The sequence below is a fragment of the Rhea pennata genome, chromosome 15 (genome assembly GCF_028389875.1).
Source record: "Rhea pennata isolate bPtePen1 chromosome 15, bPtePen1.pri, whole genome shotgun sequence".
NCBI classification, from domain to species: domain Eukaryota; kingdom Metazoa; phylum Chordata; class Aves; order Rheiformes; family Rheidae; genus Rhea; species Rhea pennata.
Window position 1 is genome coordinate 6,511,002 of NC_084677.1, and position 23,569 is coordinate 6,534,570.

General features: G+C 38.3%; 1 protein-coding gene across 6 annotated transcripts in view; it reads right to left on the bottom strand.

Moving 5' to 3' along the window:
* The window catches only part of CARHSP1 (calcium regulated heat stable protein 1), an 81,761-nt gene that overhangs the window by 40,288 nt on the left and 17,904 nt on the right, over nucleotides 1-23,569 (bottom strand). For 3 of the 6 annotated variants that reach the window (XM_062588518.1, XM_062588516.1, XM_062588514.1), the window contains 7 exons: nucleotides 19,513-19,578; nucleotides 11,789-12,217; nucleotides 11,120-11,307; nucleotides 10,087-10,198; nucleotides 4,498-4,568; nucleotides 3,150-3,298; nucleotides 1,135-1,355 (listed from right to left, as the gene is read on the bottom strand). The gene's annotated coding sequence lies outside the window, so the exon portion shown is untranslated. The remainder of the gene's footprint in view (nucleotides 1-1,134; nucleotides 1,356-3,149; nucleotides 3,299-4,497; nucleotides 4,569-10,086; nucleotides 10,199-11,119; nucleotides 11,308-11,788; nucleotides 12,218-19,512; nucleotides 19,579-23,569) is intronic. The other 3 variants (XM_062588519.1, XM_062588517.1, XM_062588515.1) reach the window with 2 other exon arrangements.

Sequence of the window (23,569 nt, forward strand, 5' to 3'; positions counted from 1 at the left end):
TACTCAACACAAGGTGAATACTGTCCACCACTATTAAAAAGGTGTGACTTACTAGGACTGCTCCACACACAGGAAATGCAATCCTGATCTCTAATTCCTTCTTGTGCACTGAATTTTGAAACTATTTAATTTAAAAGATATGGTTGGCACAAGCACAAAGGGCATAAACTGGACATGAATAATCTGTGCCTGGAAATTAGAAGCAGTCTCCTGATGATTAGAGTAAATAATAGGAGGAAAAATATCCTTAACGTTTTTAAAATGTAGCATACTAAGCATGTAACTTCAGTCCAGAGTGTTTCCTTGTACTTTATATTCCTATGTCCAGTCACACCGCAAACTGGAAACACAGAATACAAAACCAATATGCAAAACCGAAAGCATATGTTCCACTTTTCATTTTAAAGCTGTTTACTTTATAATGGGATAGATAGAGTTACTCTATTTTATAAGATCAATTTTTTCATACCAGGTATCTGACAAGTCATTGTGTATCTCACTATCTTAATCATCTGTAATTTTGAATCATACTTTAGATGAATTCTGTTCAGTTTACAAAGTGTGGGAATTGAGGGCATCTTTGCTATTCTCAGATAAATCATAACAGCAAGACCAGAGAAACAAAATTTTCTTAAAGAAACATAAATCTCCCTCCATCATTAGGACTCAGAATTCAGGAAATACTAATTACAGACATAAATAACCTTGCAAATATTTTATATAGATTTGTAATAACAAAAAACAAAGACTTTCATTCCATACTATCATTAATAATACAGTGTAGTAAAAGTATTACTAACATAAATAACCCTCTCAATAAGAATTCAGTCAAGCACCTTTTCACCTTTCCCTCATGGGGAGCATTTAGTCCACAAATTCAGTTATCAAATCTGGGGTATTTTTAATAGCAGGATTAGAAACGAGTCCCAGACTCACAGCCAATGTAATGTCAGCCAAACTTGAGGCACCATGTAATGGACAAAGACTAAGTTAGCTTTCAAATAAGTAGCTCCAGGATGTAACCAACTCCCATTTGTACTCTTGGAAGTTTCCAAAACCCTATCAAACAGGTATCATGTAACTAAGTGAAACACTGAGAGCCAACATGAGCTAACCTTCATCAAGCTTACTTACTTAGCTTAGTCTTCCTTTTCTTGTGCTAAAACCGCTTCACTCTTCTTTCCCCATGATTTGTATGTAGGCAACGTTCAGTTGTCTTTATTAAGAAGGAAAGGGGTTATATACCAAAGTAGAAGACGTGACAGGTGAACAGTTTGGTGGGAGGCAATGTCCATCTCGTTTCTGCATATGAGTCATTTTTTTCTTGCCTAGTATGTCTTCAAGTTCTGCTCATTCTAAAGAAAGATGTTTGTCATGAGCAGAGAAATCTTTTAATGCATGAAATCACACAGAAGCTACTCAGCTGCCAAATATTTTAGGGTCAGTCAAGTTCTTTGTCCATTATTCCCAAGGCAACCACCCAACATTCAGCTCTCAGACCAATTCTTTCATATCGCTTGTATTTATAACAAAGAGGATACAGGTTTTCACTTCAGGAAAAATATTGTGCATGAACTGTGCTGCAGTAGAAACACAGTAGAGACGAGCTTTTAAGTGAAGGTAGCCCCAGAGAATTTTCCTTGATTTAAAACCAATGTCTTGCCTTCTCTATGTTTTTACATCATGTGCATTAGGCAGCCTTAAAATAAGCTATGGCCCATTGTAGTAGTGAAACTAGGCCTAAAGGAAGTGTTTAGTCGGCCATTTGCTTTTTATTTTATAAGTACCAACTACATACCAGAAATGAAATGTTCTCCCTGCTCCCTCTTCAGTCAGCATTTTCTCCCCCTTAAATTTATTCACAATCATTATCAGCTGCTGTATCACAAGTTGCCCCTCTAGCCACCTCTTCTTGGCCAGCCACTTCTTAGAGACTCACACCATTAAGCTTCCCCAGCCTCTGCCTTCCTGGAAGTTTCTCCCACTCTTTTAGTGGATGTCCCAGCAGACTCAGCATTGCATTCAACTGCAGGCCTGTTTGCTCTGAACTTGCCATAAGAAGTCTAGAAGCCAGCTTGATTTCCGTTCTTTACAGAGATCCACAAATGAGCTTATGCCAAGTTTTGCATTATGCATGCTAGAGTGTCAGGCCAGGAACTGATAGGTTACAATCATTAACGTTTGAAGACAAGATGCAGCATCCCAGCTTGGTTCCTTTCTGAAGTACTATGTATTGAGAAGAAATGCTTAATCTACGAGAGTTTGTGCAAGGCACAAAGCAATCATTAAACACTGAATACTGGTTATTCTTTTGAGTATACAAACTATTGTATGCCACTAGAAACAGTAATGTACCTGAGTATATACCTCAGTAATGATGAGTAATACTCATGAGTAATATACCTCACCAGTACATGACATTAAGTGAGAAAAATGCATTGGACTATGCTACAAATGAATTGGACTACAGAACATAAAAGTAGCCATTCAGGAAGCATATTACCATGCCCTTTAGACTGGTTTTCCATTTTAGATTTGGAACAGGACTCAAACTGATTCATATTTTACTAGTGCTGATAGATGTCCTGCTCAAAAGATGGCTGCCAATTAGTTAACCAGTCAGACTACTAAGCCAGTCTTTGAAAAATGTAGCATATTTATCACATTGCCTTATCTCCAGTCATTTAAATATATTTGGTTTAGCATAGATTTGATAATGCTGATGATAATGTTCATAATTGATAATGCTGAATAATGATGGTAATGACTATATAATTCATAACGATAACATACTGATAGCTAATTATGGCAAAAACAAAAAATGGGAGCTGTGCTCTGTTCAAATTAACACATAGCACAATTTTATCTGGAAAGAGACTACAAAACAATACTACCACGCATCAGTAGGCTGGGTTGTTTTTATGACCTGTCTTGATAGGTGGTGACTGCCTGGAGGAAAACCACAAACTCTGAGCGAGCGTGTAGACAACAGCATCAGGCAACAGCTGCAGCTGTTCACAGCTGAGATACAAAGGCTGGTGTTTTTCACTGACAGCTTATGGCACTATGTTTCTTATTCTTTCCATTCAAGAAAGACATTTACAATTATGAGAGCTTTCACAAAAGTACTGAAGAACTCCAAAAGATACCTTAGATTTTTTTCCAAGTTTTAGCCCATTCCTTCCTCTCTTTATGGATGGGTAAGTCAATCCACTTCCTCACGCCTTTGACACTGTAGGTAATGTTATTTTTTACATTAAAGATTGATCTCAGTTTCAGTTTCTGCAAATTGCAAATCCTGAAATGAAAATGAAGACTAATACAATTAGAAAAAGTTGCGTGTGTTACAAAACACTGCCATCTTTCATTTTTAAGTAAGGTTAGCCATTGTTGAACTTCAATGATTTTTGACAGTTGTCAGACCCCTGGTTAATGCCCCTTTAATTTTATGGCTTAAGAGAATTGTTACATATCTAGGCATAAAGTTTCCATCAGAAGATCACAAACTATGTTACAGATAGATCACTTCACATGGCAGTTGTGTAGCCAACAAACTAAGTGGTTAAGTGGTGAAATCAAACAACCAAGCACAGAAAGAAAGAACCCTGCAGCAACTTGCAGGTGTTCTGGATTTATACCATAAAATCACAATAGGGGAAATGTTAGAGAAATGTGACAATTAACATTTTTACAGCAAAGTGATTACATAAAAAATGTTAACTATGCTAAAAGAAATATTCTGTTATTACTAAGAGGCAATAATTACTTCAAATGGCAACTTGTAGATGAAATGTCTTGATCTTTCCATCATCAAACTCCAGAGGAATTTTTGTCTTTGTGTTGTAAGTGAGGGGTAAAAGAAGTAATTTGGCTGTTACTGTGAGATGAAAAGAGATTTGTCTGTCTTGTCAGGCTTGTGAACTGTAATATCATTTATTAAAATGTGATATTACAAAATAATATAAATTAAAATATAGGGAAAGAGAGTAAGTAACACTTGACCAGGCAATGGCCTCTCAGAAGATTTGTCTTCAATTCTCAGTTCTGTTCTCTGCCATGTGTGGCCTACAACAATGTTCTTCTAGCCATGGAGAGGGAGATTATTCTGAGTTCAGCATCTATTTATATATAAACAAATGAACATAAATAAATAAATACAAATATGAACAATGAGGTCATGATGACTATTTTAAAAAAGACCATCTCAGTAAGGTGACCTTTGAAACTTTTTCTGAAAAAAAAGACTTGAGAATATTCTCACTAATCACAGAATGCCACCTGCAGAATACACACAGTTCTTCGCTTTTTCACAGCTTGTCTACTTAGATCCCAAACCCTGCCCAGAGTTCATGTGTTTGTTTAAACTTTACATCATGCAAATAGCTCTGTTCACTATCAATGGATTCCTTCTAACTGCTAAGAGTAAACTGGGGTAAATGTCTTTACATCTCTAGGGCTTAGATTACAATTTCTTTTAGGAAAAAGAGTAGCTCTTACTGTTGTCAGCATGCAGTATGACTCGGCTAGGCAGCTAGCATCTTTCAAAACACTATTTCAAATGTGACATCCTGCACAGCAAGAAAAAAAACGTTACCAATCAGAAATTTTTTTGACAACAGCATTAGCTAAAAAATCCGATAGCGCTATAACTATTAAGCAAAAGAAAACAAAGATGGAAAAGAATATGTTGAAGAGAGATCAGTACAAGTATACTTGTACTGATATCTAATATCATAGCATTTGGAAACTTCTCTATGCTCCTGTGTCTACAAGTCTGTAGCAGAAACTGCATTTACAGTTCATGTAATAAGATGCTAATTCCTCAAATCGTAATCAATGTGATACATGGCTTGGAATATTTGTATCTGTTTCATTTGGGACACCGATGACATTAGTATTTCCACTCTTGCATCATGGAGACATACATGCATTCTCCCAGCTACCTTTCTTTACGGATGATTACCTTGTTACCTTGTGAGTGAAGACACACTCCTTGTTTGCATCTCTGTCCTCATTACCTCTTTAAAGGACACCGACTATAAAATCTCACGTACTGATGACCTCAAGTCTTCTGAAAACTAACAATGCCAACTCAGATCTAGTGAAACAAAGGTGTTTCCATAGGCTAGCAAACCTGCCATTCTTGAAAGCCTGCCAGGTTTAAATATTTGATGATCAGACATGGCCTTCATCCTTCTAATTATTTTTTTTTTAAAGATACAAGTCTGAAGAGCCTTGGAAAGTGCAATCAGGCAGTGCTGGAGACCTGCAGAGGCTTCTCACACCAAACAGCAATTAGCTACACTTATTGGGAAATGAATAGGAGAGGCAGAACTCTCTGACCTATACCATTAGAGGCCTATAGAAGAGATAAAAGGGGTAATTTGCCTTGAAATAAGTTGGCTTTTATAGAGCCTTTTCTTTAGATTGTTCAAATTGATGGCATTTGTTACTTAAAATTAAATGAAATGGAAACTTTTACGTAGTTTAAATACACAAAACTCTTTCTTGGAGGGCAGTGGATAGGTATAAGATCTGCATATGCAAAAGAGCATCCAAGAGATGTCTGCTTCAGACCTGGCACATGTGAACCGTACAGTGGATGCATCTTTCAAAAACAACTTGGGCACGTGCAGCCCAATGCCTCTCCCTACCTGACTAGATCCCTAGACTCCCCTCCCTCCAAGAGCCAAACATCTATTCCATTCTTTTCCGCAAAACAATGGCCAGAGGAGGGTTGGTGCTTTCCTCCTTATTGAGTAGCTGGAGGAGCAAACACTGACTCTGAATGTGAGAACCTCCAACTGAGGGGACTCCCAGAGCAGACAAGGACATTCTTCAGTGTTTGTCTCTCAGCTGGTCTCAGTTGGTCCAAGTAGACTGCACAAGCCCTCTGAACAGGGTCTTGAATAGTGGATTCTTCTCATCAAGAAGATTCCCTCCATCAACAGACTATATGGTAATTCATTCACATTGGTTCAGAAAAAGCTGGATTGTCCTTTGCAAATAAAATGGTATCAACAAAGAGGTCCAGAACTGAAGACCATATAGATCCACAGATGTATATGCAAATACATTCAGACTGAAAGAGATCAAACCCCAGCTCTTCCACATCCTTGGTGAAATGTCAAGTTTTATGACATCTTTCACTGTAGAGAATAGTTCTTAGGAAATTATTTTGCTCTCAGTGAAGACAATAACAAAATTTCCCTCGTCCCCCACTGGGATCCTAGTGAAGCTCATGCTGCCTTCAACAGCTACAGAAACAATTTGTGAAGATAACAAAGTTAATAGATAACAGTGCTCTCTATCCATGCATTTCTCTTACAGGCCCCGTGGTTGCAAGTTTCACTGTGACAGTTCATTAGCACAGCTTTCCTTTGGGTCCAGAGTTTTATACTCTACACTTGATTCTGTTAGATCATGATGTAAATACTCATGTCCAAACAACATAAGGGATTTATGATGTGATGATGCAAGAAAGGGCATAAAAATACATTGCAAAGACAGGTAGTGAAAATTCTGTTATGTACAAATAGGGGAATGACCTATACAAGGATGAAAAACTCTTCTTATAGAGCAACAAGATTGATCTGTCTTATTATACCCACACAATAAACAGTGTTTGGGGATTTTTATTTTTTAAATTACCACTTGTCCTGATGTAAGAAGCTTGTTTATGCTTCCCATAATGTTCATGGGTTGTTTTTTTACGGCACTTCATATTTCTCAACTTAACAGCAGAAGAGAGATTCTGAGAAAATGTAGCTGTGCTTTATTTCAAAGTGCTCTACAATAAAGATTATTGTACAGTCCTTTTGTTAAGTCCGTGGTAGTGACAACTGATGTCAGACCTATCTTCTCACAAGGAGATGAATAAGATAAGGTGATAAATGTGAACATGCTTAAATACGATTCTACAGTCCTCAGATATTGTTTTGATAAATCAGATGCCTGATAAGAAAGTAGGTGTAACTTTATCAGGGGGGGAAATGTATGGGGACGTCAGCAGTCATACTCTTGCATAACTGCATACTTCTCTATTTAAAATGGTGCTGCATCCACTTGGGAGGAAAACTTCAAACCATTGTAGAAGGAAAGATTCCTATACAACAAACCATCTAAGCATGCATGTCAAAATTTAGCTGAATGTATCAGAGCAGAGTTCTGCTCAGATACTCTGCTGTGTGGGTACAGATCTGCTCACCTTCTGTATTTTATTTCCACAGAAACATTCATGTAAGGTGCAGGAATATGTATGCAGTCAAAGATGCAAATAATTCAATATACTTTCTGCTCTAAACTCTGAAAAAGAACTTGACAATTAACAAAACTGAATGAAATGTTCCCCTTTTAGTTCATCTAATTTTGAATATTTATTAGAAGATCAAATATTGAAAACTATGCTCAGAAAAATCTGGAGGGAGGGTTCAAAGAAAAGTCAAAAGCTCCTGTGGAAATCTGAAGGAGAAAGGCAGTAATAAGACATTCATTTTGTATAAATAAACAATCAAATGAAATGTAAAGTTTTCAGCCAGTTCCGCCTCCATTACACGAATATGGATTGAGACTGCCCTGTAGTAATTACTGAGGGGAGGATCTAGAACAGAAAGGAGCTAAAACAATTGTGAGCGTGCTATAGTTTTTCTAGGAAAAGAATTGATTACTTGATTTGGTACCTACCAGGGTCAATACTTCCTAATTTTCAGTGAGTTAACATGACCTTGTTTCTGCAGAAGCTATTATAGCACAATTGAGCTATTACAGAGTATTTTGCAGCAGAGTGGGACTAGTTACCATTATTCTCTAGATCACAGTTCTAATTAGCCAGAAAGGCCCTTGTGATAATGTTGAACACACAACATTTCCCAACAATGACTGATATTATCATCAACAGGAGGAAATACTTTCCAAACCTTTTGTTTCAAACAGATAAAGCAAACAGGAAATACTCAACTACTTTGCTTCCAATCTTTTTTCATCCATTTCACTGCTTCCTATGTATGTCTATTTTGGGCAGAGAACTGTTTAAGAATAGTGCTCCTTTAAGAGTTTAGCATTCCTGTCTGCTGAAGGCAATTTGAGCCTCCAGTATCTCCATTGTGGCTTCTCCCTGCTCCTAAACCCACACTGCAGGAAAGCACAGGAGCAAAAGGAGGATTAAAAAAAAGCATTTTAAAAAGAGTGTTCACAAAATCTGTTTCTTTTAGTTAGTTCATTTCCTCCTTTTCCTAAGGGCTATTTTTCATTGCACAGAAAAATGCTTCATGAATACTCTCTCTGTAGTGAGTCTGAAATCCTTTGACAACGCGAACTGGGTGTGCATGGAATAGGCATCACAGTATTTGTTTTACTCTTTAATCTGACAATTCTAGATGTCTGATTCCATTAGTTATTTGAAAAAGGTTAACCTCTGGCTCTGCATTAAAAAAAAAAAAAAAAAAAAAAAAAAAAAAAAAAAGGATTTTCACACTATCTAGCAATGAGTTTCCTTTTCCTTTTGTTTTTAGAAAATATGGAGGCAATAGTGCAACATAAAAAAATTGAGTCATTCTCATTTGTATGATAAATGTAAGGATAGAAGGATTTTGTGTTTTTACTACATTAATGCACTAAACACTTTACAGTTAGCAAGGAACAAGAATGGAGGGCAAGAAAGATATTTTCATAGAGATGGCAGCTTCAAATGATTGCGGTTTCAGCTGACGATTAATTTGAGGGAGTTGGAAACTGTAGTTGGGTTCAGAAGTGCCAGATTTTTGGTGTTTCCTTTGGGAATACTGCATCTTTTTAATGGCAATATCAAGGCAGTGGACAAGGAAAAGGCCAAGACAAGGATACTCTGATCAGAGAACTTTCTACACTTATTCTCCTTCCACCAATCATATTTTCCCAGAAGAAATTATTCAATGAGAAACTAAGAAATTCTCAGATACATTGTTTGAATTAAACTGTGTTTCTAGAAGGAAATCACTTGGACCCTTCCTGCTAGTTCATCAAATCAGTTTCTATCCTGTCCATTTCTTCCCATTCTCACAGCTGTTTTCATGCTTTTAATTGCTTTCTGTTAATCTGCAAATATCTGAAAAATATTTCACAGTGAGTCTATAAATAGCCACTTCGGTATGATACCATTCTACAATAGTCACATATGCACGCACACTCAGTTTTACTGGACGTTGTATTAATGATAAAGACAGCTTTTAGAGGTGTCTTACATCCTTAAGCCTCTTGTAGAAAACAGAGAAATACATATGAAGCAGAAATAGTTACCAGCTCTGATTTTTTCAGAATGATACAATGTTCAGTTTGATTATGGATTAACACAATTCCAGGACTTCTGTTTCAGTTGAAATAAGTGGAAGTGTTGTTATTAGGAGAAAAAAAGGTCACACATAATAAACACCAAAGAAATAAGAGAGCTCTTATTCTTCTCTAGGCTTTCTCTGTATATCAGAGGTGTACTTCACTGACTACAATAAATGCAGTACTCATCTTTGGTTTCCCCTTCCCCCCCCCCTTTTTTTTAATTTTCTCCTGATAAGGAAAGTAGTTGTGCGTTATTCCATTAATCCTCCACACGCAGCCTCAAATTCTAGACTGACAGACATAATTCACTTAAGAGGATGCTCTTATTAATCATATAAATCTTTGTATGTGGTGCAATACTTAGCCTAGATACATAAATGCTTCAGTGGAGCTACGAATGTATACATGAAAGAAACAAAATCTTAAGACATACACAGAAGGAAGTTCTCATTAAAGTTACTACAATGAGCAATGGCATGATTCCCTCACTCTGGTGTTAAATCCTCCACAATTCCACCAATGCTATTATTCAACAGCCACTGGCATTACCATCTCAGTAATAGGTTTAGATGGCTTAGTTTAATTATTATTAGTAGGCTGCAAATCTCTTAGTTTCTGCATCATGGAATAGATGTTTTAGGTCAAATAATATGTTCCATTTGGTGCAACCTATATTTTTCATTTCAGTTCACATTTTGTTTTGTGCTGATTCAAAGGGAAACTGCTTTCAATTTTTCACTTTGGCTACGCAACTGAATAAACACTCCTCAGCCTTACCGTTTTGTTGCCAGGTACCAAAATGTTCAGTGATGACTTAGAAACTCAGTTATTTTTTTGAAGAAATCAGCCGCAATCTCCAGCCTAGCTCTTGTTTGGAGTTATTCACAATCTTTTCACATTGAAAAGAAAAAAAAACAGATATTAATTACATTTTCCAGTTCACAATTATTTACTCAGCTGCTTTTATAACAAAGGAAAATGTGCTGATAAAACTGAATGCAAATAAAGATATATAAATTTGACTGTGTTTAGATATTGCACACTGCACAGTCCTGGGCTGCAGGACCACTCTCCTAATCTACCTCAACTTGTATCTACCTCAATCTTGATACACATATTCAATCTGTATCGCAGCTTTACTGACATGTGGCACCTACTCTGAGAGAGTCACCTGGGAGAATTCAAAAGCAAGATCTATCACCAGAGATTTGAATGAGTCAACTCACTGAGATTGCGTTATATAAGGAAAGTCATGCTGAATGTGCAGCAAGACTCCTCATCATGTAATGTGTCACAGACTTTTCCAGTTCTTCTATCTTAAACCACACATTTTTCTGCTAAGTACTGTGTTGTTTCTCTAGCAGAAGAGCTTGGGGCAGCCAGTTAGAATCATAGAATAGTAAGGTTGGAAGGGATTCTGGAGATCATCTAGTCCAACCCTCAGCGTAGCCTGTACGGGGACTGAACTGCAACCTTGGCATTAGCAGCACCATGCTCTGACTGACTGAGCTAAACCCGTTGTTTGGAACAGAGAGTAAAAGAATCTGTGTTTTCTGCAGAGCAAATGGAGAGAACAGCACAGGAATAATGTTCCTTTGGCAAGACAGTTCCAATATTTTGATGATTCCTCTCTCTCCTTTTCTCTTTTGACTTAACTTCACAGCTACTCTTATCATTGAGCAGAAAAATTTGTTCTTGCACTGGAGTAACATCAGTATTACTTTTAAGCCAAGTTTACCTTTATGTCCATTCTCACAGTCTTCTCAAGAGCAGAACTATATTCCCATTTCATCTCCTGCCAGAGACTCACCTTAGACTATACACAGTGACGAGGTTGGCAAGAGTACTGTGAGCTGTAATTAAATCTCAGTTGCAAAAGGTTTAAGGGTTTGGTGAAGATAAGGTTTTATATATTTGTCTTTGCAGCCAACATAGTCTTGTCCGGATCCCTCCTGCCTCTCAATTTAGGGTCTTTTCCTTGAGAAAAGTCAGCACATTCTGTAAGGAAGAGTTGCATATATGAAAGCAGAATGATTAACACTGAAAAACAGCATTCACTAGTGAGGCAAATTGCCAGCTCTCTGCTGCGAGGAAATGGCTTTGGATAATCTTTGACAACTAGGAATCTTTATGTTTCTCAGGTGCCTTCCCCCTGCCTCAGAGACTTCGGTCAGTTTTCAGCTTACAGTATCCTAGCACTTAATGTAAGATCAAGCTTTGTCCTGAAGCTTTTCAGAATAGCCTTGTCCTACATTAGCAATATATATGAGAATGTCTTTAAATATTTCACAAGGGAACACTGCAGCTGGGAATCTTGCCCAATGCTGCCATTTTCTCTAAGCTGTTTCTGCTGCTGCAGTTTTCTGCAGCTGAAGTAATCTTATACAGATCACCAGACCTCTCTGCTTTATTGAAGGCTCTAGTTACTGATTAACTTATCCCAGCAACAAGAGAAAAAGGAATAAAATGGGCAGCTCACCCTGAAGGTGAGAAGAAGCCACTCTTTTGTTTTCTTCTTTTTCCAGTACCAGTCAGCATGCCCCAGCTTTTGCAATAACAGTCCCTTCAGGCACTTAGGAGCACATTAGCAGGCATGCCACGTGGCATAATTACTTGTGCTATCTACTAGACAAAATAGGAGCCAGGGTAAGAGAGAAAGTTTTCAGCTCCTCCCATTGTTCCAGTAAACGAGATGGTTGTCTGCTTTCCATCACTATGAGTAGCAAAGGTAGGCTATTTATTCCATGCAGTCCTTTTGTCTGTCTCCAAGTGAAGTCAGGGAATCATAAAGCACAAACTCAGCAAAACCCCTTTTGTTTACTGTTGTTGTAGAGGTCAGCCAGGTGTGCAGTCTCTCAGGAGACGGAGAAGATGTAAGAGAGGGCAGATCTCTCCTCAGCTGAACCTGCTAAACAAAATAGTTAAATCTGATTAATAAGCAATAAACACATTTGGTTTACAAACTCAGATGCATCCACAAGGGAATCTGAAACTGCTTTTTCTAGTTTAAAGAAAGTTTGGTATTTTAAAACATGTCTGTTGCACAGGGGAATGAAGGTGGTGTTTACCAGTGCCGTTACGCTAATGCAGTTACCAGAATGGGCACACTTCACAGTGAAAGAGGTGCTTTTATAGGTACCAAATAAGAATACTCTCTGCAGGTATGAGTACCTTTATGTGGAGGTAACTATGTACTTTAGCAGACCAGTTAATACCATTCAGCCTGAAATAGTCCACCTAAATGGCTAGATAAATACATCTGAAAACTATGCTGCTCATAAATTCAACTAGTACATTATCTATATTTAGACAAGTACTCTGGATCCCTGCACAACTGCATGCCAGGAGATATTTCAGCACAAAATAAGCTACCAGCAGCTCCTCTCTTCTGAGATAATAAGTGCACAGAAAATTACCATGGGTGAACTAATGCCAACTTATAGTACATTAGTAACATTGATGAAAAATCCTTTGTCAGAGAGTTGCTTGCAATGATGCAAGTCAGAAACAATTACTAGTAAGCTTATATTATTTAATACAAACAGTCCTCCTAAGTGTGATGATTTGCCTGGCAGAGCGGTTGTAATCCTCTGTTTTTCTTGAGACAGATTACAGCTCAATGGCAAGCACCCTACAAGGGGCCTATGAAACAAGTTCCACGTTAATAATGAGAGCAGAACGACCTGTCATTTGTCTGAAGTGATCCTCTCAAAACCCTGCATGGAATCTTGCTGACAGCTCAAACTGGCTCATGTTAGAGCAGATGGAAAGCAGCAGTGAGGGGTGGGAGGAAAAGGACCTAGACTGGATGCTTTAACTCAACTCGTATCTTCATCTGCAAATGCTTTCCAAATACTAGTCAGAACTTGTGGAACAAGGGAGTGTTTTATTTTCTTCATCATAAAGGTGAGAACGTGAAGATGTAGTAAGCTTAAGCAAATTCAAACTCAAAGCAGGCAAAACAGAAAGAAATTATTTCATATTGTGCTTAGGGAATTTGAAACTGTTAGCAGGAGCTGCAAGTACTAGTATGTCATGTATATCACACAAGATCTGCTTCCCTGTGGATTATACAGAAACTTTTCTAGTAGAATTCATCATATAAAAGTAAAGACTCTGCTGACTGGCATAACAGAAACATCCTGTACACCAACACTAGCTTACATCGCCTGCCTTGAAGTCAATGGGGGACTTATATTGAGTTCACCTGGGAAGCTGGAACAGTAAAAGGAAGCTGCAGAGTCCCAGGAGGCACTGACCAATTTGCTAGAATTCCTGCTTCAAGGCTGCATCCTTGGGGAGATTTTCCATCAGTGAGGACTGATTCTGAGATGCAACCATGGCCATTACTGGAACCATTAGTGTCACTGGATTTCTTGCTTAAGCAGAAACCTGTTACCAGCTTCCACATAACTGAACTCATTCAGCTTTAGTGCTCTATCACTTCTGTACAGTACCAGTGGGAGCAAAGCTCTGTGCCTATTAACCTCTCTGCATGACTAACGTCAGGCAATAAACAATTTTGAAGAAATCAGTTTTAGTAAGTAAAATGAACAGATGTCATCATGTAATCTGTAATCCAAACACTGGTATGTTGGAAGAATGGATTCTCATATTACCCTATAAGTCTGTGCCAGTGTTTTTCAGTCTCTGGCCTACAGACATTTGGGATACTATAGACTATTTCTTAAGGTAACACAGAAAAGTAAGATATTGTCAGCTAGTGCAAATTTACTGTGCAATTTACCATATTGGAGACAGCTTAGTGGTCTCCCAGTCACAAAAGCTGGAAAACCACTAGCCCAGGCGGTCTCCATTTTTGATGACTGAGTCATCAGACTCTGAGACTCTGTTGTCAGATCTTCTGTAGTCAGCACCACAATAGCAGTTAAATATTTACTCTGCAACTACTGCACATCATGCTCCTGCCTTTTAAAAGATTTAAAAGCTCACTAGTAGAAGGGGAATCTTGTTTAAACAACACACCTATCCTGTGGCTCCATTCTTGACTGAGAAACTGCTTACATTGGTTTTCCCTCTAGGGCTCCACTTACTTATGGTAAACACAATTAAGGCTAAACACTATCTACTGTGTATCTTCATTAGAAACTGCCTCTTGCTTTTAGCTTTGTGTTCAGATATACTCTATTCTAGACACAAGCCATCCTTCACCGATTAGATGCTGCAGTCCAGTATCTAACCCGTTTTATGATTAAGTGGTGGACAGGACTAGATGCTGCAGACTATAAATCACAAAATGCCTTTACCTCTTTCTCCCCCTCTCCACCCCTTCTTTCCCCCAAAAAAAACTCCAGAAGATTTTAATTCCTATTCCAAATTTAAGCCAGAAAGTTTTTATCACTACTAGCTGGCACATCAGTCTGCTTCAGAAGGGGAAAAGGATGGTGGTGCAGGATTTGCAGAATTCCCAGTCATATGGAAACCTAACTTTGCATTTCTCTAGTTCTCTTCTGTGTCAGCTTTTGTTTTTATGGTCATGCTGGATGACTTTGTCAGCAATACATAAAGAAGGCCTAAATCAACATTTCCTAGCTTTGTCCTGAAAGTGACTTCTGCTCTGAGAAGACACCACCAGGACAAGATACTGATAAACTATTGTTCCAGATTAACAGGAAAGGGTATCATTTTTCAGACTTATGTGTGTCTGAGTATGTGCTGGTTTAGTTTTACTACTTCATCTGCAAAAAGCATGTCACATAGAGGGAATATGCTATGAATACACCTCCTTCCAGCAGATCCTATTCACAAATCGCCGAACCCTAATTATCAGGTGACTGTTGGGAACCTGGCAAAGTTTCCTGTCTTTTTTTGCTGGAGCTTTTCTGCACTGCCTTCTCTGACCCTGTGTAGTGCATTGCACATGGTGGGTTAAACAAGAGGGAAACAGAGCGTAACCTCCTGTTATGGTCTCTTCTTATGAGAGAATGAGAGGGGGGATTTTCAGCCTGAACTCTGCAACTCTGGATTGTTTCTCTGTCACTTCCTTCACAGAACTGTTGAAATATCCAGAAATAACATCCTAAACCATAAAAAGGAAGATCTGACACGAGGGTGTTTTGATTTGTAAAGCCACTCTTCACTTTTTTTTTCTCTCTCTCTCCTCCTGCCTGCTACACTCTTTACTCTGAAAAAGCAGCACATGCTACATCCCAATGGAAGAAAGTTGTTTGTGAAGAGCGAAACAGTGAGTTGATGAGATAGAGCAGCGTGTGGCTGATCACCCCATGCAAAAGTGTTGATGAGGTAACATCTGGGTTTTTCTCTGCTGTCATCTATTTGTGTTTCATTGATTCTGTTGATTAATGCTATTACAACAATCCAGAGAGAGAGTGCAATGACACACTGGAAAGTGTCAATCAGCTGACAGATGGAAAATAGAAAATAAAAAGGAGTAACGTTTCTCAGCTTCTCAGTGCACTGGCCTATCTGACTACTACAGGAAACTCTAACTATTTTACCATAAGCCATTGACAACAGCACTAAAACAAAAGCAGAGCAACAGAAAAACATTTATCTGCACTGCAGAAAATACTAAGGATGTATTTCACAATGATGCCACTGGTTGTTCTAGTAATCATTCACTTGACCCTTTCTTGAGAAATAAAATGAAATAGATGTCAGGGACATATGGGTGAGGCAAAAAGACTAGGCTCAGCAATGAAGGGTTTTATTATCTCTGAATGTCTTGCATAATATCTCTGTTACATTCCTAATGGATACAGGCACGAGAAAACAGAAGTATTACAATACATTGCTGTAACCAGAATCTTTGCAAGCGTTAATGAGACACAGAGCCATACAAATCATTTCCAGAGGCACTTATCTTAACTCCTGTTTAATTATTATTTATTGAGAAGAAACTGCTTCTCCAAGCAGGATTGCTGGAGAACAGCATGCTGGGTTCTAATTAACCTGCCCTCTGGAGCTGTCATTTGCAAGAAGTACTTACGCTCCAAAAGTGAAATCGTTTAGGAAGAAACACCAGTGTTTATTTTGATTCTCCAGTACATCATCATCACTGGGCATCTTGTCTGTCAGAACTATCTGAGAATAGAGCACTGCAAGGATGGTAATAAAATTCTTGAAGGACAAGGCAGATCGGGGAATGAATGAAGTTGGATGTGTTCTGTTAATAACAATGTACTTGGTGCTACAGCATCATACAGTAATAGTATTCTGACAGGGTGCTCACGATTTCAGTGCTTTAAAGGAGGACTGTTCATGTCAATAGAACATTGGCTTTGATGAAATGCATACAAATGACTGATCTCTCTTACCAGGTGTGGATTTTGCCACTTCTCTCTGCTCACAGTTTGTATTTGCACATAGAAGCACAGCAGGTAGCACAGGCATCCTTCATTAATTTTCTACATAGAAAATATTTCTCTGTGGAATGATCTTTGAGTAAAAATATATTGAAATGAAGATGTAGTGCCTACTTCCCAGTTAAAGTAGGAGAAGCAGGTTTGTGTATACAAGGGCTATTGCAAAAGCATCTCCTTTCTGCCTGAACAAGGATCCCAGGAGGTCCCAGGAGTTGAGGACAGGTCTTCTTACAGGGAATAGGCTGTTCAGCAGCGACTTGACTCAGTGAGTCCACTCAAGACTCTGCTTTACTGTGAATTACTCCCAACTGAGCAACATCATAGAACTCTAACATAACACAACTTCTTCCAACTGACTCATGCCAGAGCTTCATAAAGCAGTTCCCTGTATCTTCAGTGAAACATGACTCAAACACATGAAAAAATTAAAATGGTGATATATAGAATTTCAAAGATTTTAAAACTAAACCAAAATGAGCAACGGAAATTTTTAGTTCACCTTCAGGTACTCTAAGCTGGCACAAGAACATCTCAATCTCTCTGATAATGCCTAACATGCCTAACAAAACTCATGTAAACCCATTATTTTTAGTTGTCTAGTGCTGGGGTTATCTCCATCTGCTGTTGAAGGGGAAAAAAACAAGCAATTTAGTGTCCATGCAATGACTCTCTGACTTCTTTTCTACCTTCTCTTTTTGTTTCAATGCATATATACAAATACAAACACATATACACACAGTCAGCCAGAAGGACAATCCTCAGTCCCTGCACTTACTGGCCTAACTAGCCTGATTGCTTTTTAAGTTTGTATAATTTCTGGTCTTGGTGTGATTGCTTTCTATTATTTCACTGTCATCAAAGGAATGTTTAATGGTTCTTTCAGTAAACCTGAATGGAGTCCAAATGATTGTCCAGCCATCTACATAGCAAGAACAACAGTACATTATGTATATACAGAATTCTTGTCTCTTCATATCAAAAAAGAACAGGTATCTGTCAGGTTTTACTTGACCATGGTGATCACAGCCAGCAACCTTTCCAGGTTACCTGACTGCTTTTTCATGTCACAGTGCCTGCAGAATGAGCAATGCATAAAAAAAGATAGAGTTTCCGTAGCTAAATAGAATTGAAACCTGAAATAGCAGAAATTTGCTTTAAACTACTCCACTGAGCTCAAATGATTTGTAAATTCAGAAGGGACACATACCAACATAGGGATGTGTTCACTGCCTGACAGGAGAACATTAAGCAAGTTCTACAGTACAGTAAGTACCTTAACAACCATCCTGCTTACAGCTGGTATCAGGATAATTCCCTCTCTGATCTCCTATGCTACTTTTGCACTTTCAACTCTCTGCAAGCAATTCTTGGCAGAGGTCCAGACATGGACTGATAAATATTTGAACACTGCTGGACAACTGTTTTAGGAAATTGTTTCAGGCAGAGGACTCTAACTTACTTCCTCTACAGTTTCCACCAAGAAAAGCGTTACATATAAAGTAGATGGGATCTTTTTAATTAGTAAGGACTTGATACCTCAACCTTTGCTCAAGGCTCAACAAGAGGCTCATTAAGATGAGAGAGGGTTCTGGGATCAAGTTCAAAAATAATTTTAAAGGTACCTAAATTATATGGGACAAGATTATAGAGGACTGTAGGTTCTAGTCCCAACTTTTGCTACTGAAAAAAGACTTATCACATCCCTACACATACCTGTTAATGGCCTATCTTTAATTCAGTGATGAGAAGCATTCAGAGTTTTTAAATAATATCTTTTATGTAATATATAACAAGAAGTCATACTGAATTAAAGCCCACTTATGATTGACTGCTAATATACAAGACTGCTTCTCTTTTTTTTTTTTGATGGATTTGATGGTAAAGGATTTACTTAGATATATCTGTTCCTTTGAAATTCTGGTTGATTACAGAAGTAAAATCTCTCATGAGCAGGTATTTCAGGATAGCAAGTATGGATACATTTAAACCTGAAGCTTCTAAAAGTGAAAAAGAAAGGAACCTGACAGGTTTGTGTTTGTTTTTTCATTCAAGTGAATTTGAGAGCTCTAGATTAACAAAAACTGCAGGTGGCAGTATTCAGTAACCCAGTTGCAGGATTATCTGAGCCCTGAGGAAAGTCTATGTAGAATTTTGCTAGTTTTGAATCCATGTCTTAAACTGCAAGTGCTTTCGTATTTGTAGAGTTTCAGTCTGATTTTCCATTTTAATACAGAATTAATTACACATATATGACTAATCTGTATTTTAATTTTCAACCTTCATGTCTTTGCTTTCTACATATTATCATTACACTTTTGTAGTTCTGTACTTCACAGGTAATCTGCACAAATTCCTCTTTGACCAACACCTTCTTCATCAACAGAACAGCCACACAAAAAGCTGCTTCTTATTCCTGCCAAGTGCAAAGTTGAATGGAATGCTGTTATCCCCAAGTGCAACTTTTTTTTCCAGTAAAACATTGTAAAGTTCTTTGGAAACTTAATAAAGGGAAAAGACTGAAACAAATGACATGTGATCACGTACTGTAAAAAGAGAATATATGTTCTCTCATTGTCATTCTTTACTTACTGAGCATTTGAACAAACCTTCCAAGAAAGCCTCAGTGCAGGAATTTCAAGAATGCTTAGCATTTCCATGAGTTAACTGATCAGGATTTCTATCTTTGATTATGTTTGCAGTTCAGCCACAGGCCAACCAAAACTAACAGCAGCTGTGCTGAGCTGCCTCCATCTCTTCTGTTTATAAGCTAGGAAATGTCAAATTAGGCCTTCTTTATGTATTGCTGACAAAGTCATCCAGCATGACCATAAAACCAGACTATGCTGGTCTAACTTACCCTGAATTTCCAGTGAAGTTATTGGAGGGAGATCCAACAGTTCAATATTCAAAGTTTTCTTCTCTCCTTGGAAAGGAAAAAAGAAAGAAAAAAAAAAAGCAGTTTCAGATCTTTTTGTTCACCTCCAGAAGCTAAAACCATTAGTAGCATGGATTGTGAAACAAATGTCAAAAAAAGGATCTATGCTATGTATATGCTATGTATACCCCAAATTAACACTATGAGTGTATTTGTTAGAGGAACCAGACATTGCGGCTTCCTGTGCTTCCTGCGAACGGTTTCAGTGCTCCTCACTCAGTCAGATCTCTCACATGAGAGAACCAAGCAAACTACTTCTTCAGCTGTCAAAGACAAATAACAAAATGGGTTATTCTTTCAGTTTTCTCCTGTTAATATTTTTTCCTACTCAGCTCAGAAGGGCCTGGCTCTACCATCCTCACTCTCAGGTCTTGCTCAGCAAGAAATCTGCTGCTTCCATTTCTTTTAAGTAGTAAGTAACTCAAAAGCTCCTCTTTGTCACAACAGCCCACTCTGCTACTAGTCCGCAGCCTCCAGGGTTCCTGCTGTATGTATGTTCCCAGGCAGGGCAGTGCTCTACCTCAGCACCAAGCGACAGCATGGCCAGCAGACAAGGAGACTCACAGGCCAGCACAGGCCCTGCAGCACATGCCCTTACCCACTGGGCTCCTTCTGGCTTCGCTTCACGGACCTGAAGCTCCTCTTCCTGAGAGCAGGCAATGAGACTGGCATATTTGTCCCCCTGATGGCCTTTTCTCTTGCGGTACCAGCTAAGCTTATACTGACATTTCATTGTATGGCAGAGGGAGGCCACACGAAGCCTCCTCTAAAATATTTAGATTGCACTAGTAACTACTCTGCAGCCTTGACTCAAGATGATCTTTGAAAAAGAACAGATATTTTTGGCATATTTAAACTGAGTTCAATTTCCCTTCCACATTGCCTACTTTTATCATTGAAACAAAGTAAACTAGTTCCAGAAATAACTCATATTTACTGCTCAAATTTTTTTTCTGACTGTGCCAGAATTTGTAATTAGATGATCATTTGAGTTCTCTGATCATATATTCTGTCTCACAACAGAAACATCTCTGGTTGCAATCTGGCTCTGGTGACCAGCTGCATCCAGCATTTCACCCCTCACCACTGAAGTTAATCATTTGGCTATGATGTTTATAACTAACTTTCCAAAGTTAGTTACAGACCCTGAGGGCTGGCGGTCCAGACCTACTCCTCCTCAAATCAGTACGATCAATAAGGTGGTTTTGTCATATGCATCACCTAGATGGAAATCCTTTTGATTGCATTTACTTTTAAAAGAAAGCTCCTGAGTTCAAGCAGAAAACTTTACAAATCTTCAACATGCCAAACAGCCCTGCCAGGCCAGGGCCAAGGTCATGCCAGCAAGCTGCGCTTCGTCCTCTCTGCACGAAGTGGCTCACTTCCATATTTTTATCCAGTTTGGGAATTTACCCCTTTGTGGTTCTGGCTATTAACAGTCATTACAGAGTAATAGTAATAAGGTGATGCAATTCAATTCTTACAACAGGATTTCTCTGTCGTAGTGTTTTATGCTGTGGTTCATTAGGCCAAGGCAGGAAGAGCTGCTACATAAACTCTGCAACAAACTCCCAGCTTGCTGTCTGGAAGACATCTGTTTTGTACAAGCCAACAACCTGTGTGGTGCCAAGTTTGAAATATGAGTATTATATTGGTAGCAGGGATGTTTTAGCAAGAAAATGGCATTTGGTGTGAATGTGAGGACTTTAACTCTCAGACAGCAGGATAGAGCCTCCCCTTAAAATTCATTAACAGCCAGGCAAGTTGAAAAGAGTAAAACTTAACAAAATACTTTAAATAATTTCTCTATCAATTTTGAAATGTCCTACTGACCTTCTTCTAATTCAAAAATCTCATATTCACATATCAAGTTAGGATTGTGGATTTTTTTTCAATATCCAAAGTAACAAAAAAATCAATATTTTTCATAAAGAAGTTCAGTACTGAGAAAGGAAAGCATTGAATAATTTTCCTATGATTCAGTGATAACTTTGAATTAAACTCTTAAAGCTTTTTGTCATCTCACTTAGAACATCAAAGAATAAGACTCTGATTTTTACAACCATGTTTTTTAATACAAGGCTTGGAACCTTTAGAACTGCTGTATTAGAAAAAAAAAAGAGAAACAATAAAAGGAAGATCATGACTTCTGCGCCACTATCAAAATTAAGTAATGGTCACCAGTGTGGCTGGGCACACAAACCAACAATAGCAGATTATGAGGTTTCAGATCAGTTAGTTGCAAAATGTATAGTGATTTCTAAGATTCTTACATGGCATGCAGATGGTTCCCTTTTCTACAGTCAGCTCTTTTGATAGGCACAAATTGCTACAAAAAGTCTTTACATAATTCTTCATATTGCAGATCATTTTTAATATGGAAATCACTGCATATAAGCTATGATTTGTTTTGAGCTACGTGCCGTGTGTCACTCAAATATTTACTTTGCATATTAAAACAACTCTTCTCTAGATCTTATCTGAAGTTCACATTCAATAGGATGTATGATCAGCAATGGTAAATTGGTGTTTTAATTGGAAAAGGATTTTTTTCTATTTGCACTATGTTTACAGCAGACAATAGCAGGGATATTCACAGGAGTGAACAGATTTCTTGAATTACAAAATATTTTCAGCTCTAGATACTGTTGATCTAAAAAAAATACCTTTTGGGGTGAAATAAAGACAGCACCAGTGACTTCATGGGGAACTGTGTGCACAAGATCTCAGCTTTTATAATGGGAAAGATGGTTCAGATTTTTCCCCAAGACAGCTTGCTTTATTAGGAGAGGACTTTAATTCCTTAGCAGTTTTCCAGTAGCAGAGAAGTAATACTGAAATACAGGTTGTCTAAAAGAAGATCTAAATTCAATCTCATTTTTGTCACGGTTTAACAAAGATGTAGGTCAACTGAACCAGACCCTGCATATGAAACAGTAAGACAGACAATCCTTCTTCAAAGGCCATACAAACTGTTTGAAAGAAAGTAAAGGGAGACACATATTTCACTTAATTTCATCCACATATGAGTTAGGCATACAATGCAAACCACTTGGCTGCAGCCCCCCTGGAGTCAATGGAGAGACACAGAAAACCCCACTGCATGCTGACTCATTCCATCCTCCTAAATGGGCTTAAGGAAGGCCAAAGGAGGCGAGCTGCTGTGCCCTGCCTGGGCTTGTGCAGCGCTGTGTGCACTGCACTGTGCACACGCCTGCGATGCTGTTAGCCCCAGGCTAGGCACCAATCTCCCACAGCTTTCATCGGGGCAGCTTCCGTGTTATGCTGCTTTACAGGCCTTATGGGTCTGTATAGGGCTGGATATCCAGAAGAAGTGTCCCGGCTCCACCAGAAGCTATGCAGGCATTTCTGCATGAGGATTTGCAGCCTGTATATACAATTATCCTTCTGATCTTAACTCCAGGGTTACAATATCCATGGTCAGAGAACAAGAGCAATCAATTACACACAGAAAAAAAATTCTCAATTCAGTTGTCTCATCATATGGGAGACTGTAAGCAAAAATATGACAGAAATCTCCAAATAATTGTCTATGTAGCTCCTATACGCAACAAGAAATGATCTTTTGTGATGATGGGGAAAGCAATTAACTCTCTGATGGACTCATTTATTATAATTATTACATCCTTGTTTGTCCCTGATAGTATATATGATATTCAGGGAACTGATATGTTTATGGACAATAATCTTAACCTTCTCTAAGTATTACACTGTTCCTCTGACAACAAACAGTGTAATTAAGATTGCAAAAGAAAGCCAGTGATATGCATGTAAACAAAAGCTTAAAATCTCTTACTTCCCTCTTAGGCTCATGGTTTACTTGGTGGCTGGCCACAGCAGAGAGGGCAGCATATATGGCAGGAGAAGAGCGTCTTTGCATCCTCTTACTCCACCTATTATAATGGCTGGAGATGTGAGGACGTGTGGATGCCCACTGCCACTGGGAATAAGCCAAACA